At 39.1% G+C, this 1,080-nt stretch overlaps 1 non-coding gene across 1 annotated transcript; it reads right to left on the bottom strand.

Moving 5' to 3' along the window:
- Window positions 1–266: 266 nt before the first annotated feature.
- Window positions 267–374, bottom strand: LOC121493971. Its single transcript, XR_005988620.1, has one exon. It is a non-coding gene; the product is annotated as a U6 spliceosomal RNA (small nuclear RNA).
- Window positions 375–1,080: the final 706 nt, after the last annotated feature.

Here is a 1,080-nt window from a genome sequence, read left to right as displayed (position 1 = left end):
TACAAATTAATAAAGAATTAATTCTTTAATTAGAATTTCTCTGGAATGTGAAACTAAAAACCCTACATGATATTGACTATAATTGCATCTATGCATGAATTATTAGTGATTACGTATATAGACTTTGTATATATATATATACGTACATACAACTTATCTGCCTCATGGTTTTACTCTCCAGAAGAATCATAAGGAGGCTCATATCTGCAAACACATCTGTAGGCTTCATTTATTTTCCAAGAGGTCTCTTTAAATCTTTTTTTAAAAAAAATATGGAATACTTCACGAATTTACATGTCATCCTTGTGCTAGGGGCCATGCTAATTTTCTCTGTATCATTCCAGTTTTCATATATGTGCTGCCAAAGCAAGCACTTAATTTTTTTTTTTTAAGGTTTGTTTATTTTTTTAGAGAGAGCATGAGTGGGAGGGGCAGATGGGAAAGCAGAGAATCTCAAGCCGACTCCAGACCGAGCACAGAGCCCCATGCAGGGCTCAATCTCATGACCTCAAGATCATGACCTGAACCCAAACCAAGAGTCAGACGCTTGATTGCACCATGCAGGCACCCCAAAATCCTTTTATATTCACACCACACACACACACACACACATTATACCACAGACACCACACAAACATCTTGTACCAGAAAGGCACACACACACACACACTCACCCCTATACACACTTATATGACATTACACATACACTCAACATAGATATTTAAACAAATAAGGATAGTGCAGTGTGATTCATGATTGTGAGAAATGTTTACGCTGGGAATATAGAGAAGGAAGTAATGAATGATTTAGGGAAAGTAATATCAGGAAAGGCTTCAATGAGGAGATGAAGTACAAACTAATCCTGAAAACTAAGAATTCACTATTAAAATTTTGAACTATGGAGGAGTCGATGCTCAGGAGCGAGGGCTTAGCCCGGGGACAGCTGCCAGCTGCCAGCACAAGAATAAAAGCTTCTGTTACTAGAAAACCCCGCACTGGTATTGACAGGGCCCAGGGCTTTTTTGCAAGGCCACTTCAGTTTGCACCACTGCTGGTCAGAATCGCCTTTACTGTGGAAGG

This window comes from Vulpes lagopus, chromosome 6 (assembly GCF_018345385.1).
Source record: "Vulpes lagopus strain Blue_001 chromosome 6, ASM1834538v1, whole genome shotgun sequence".
NCBI classification, from domain to species: Eukaryota; Metazoa; Chordata; class Mammalia; order Carnivora; family Canidae; genus Vulpes; species Vulpes lagopus.
This window is presented reverse-complemented; position numbering and strand designations above follow the sequence as displayed.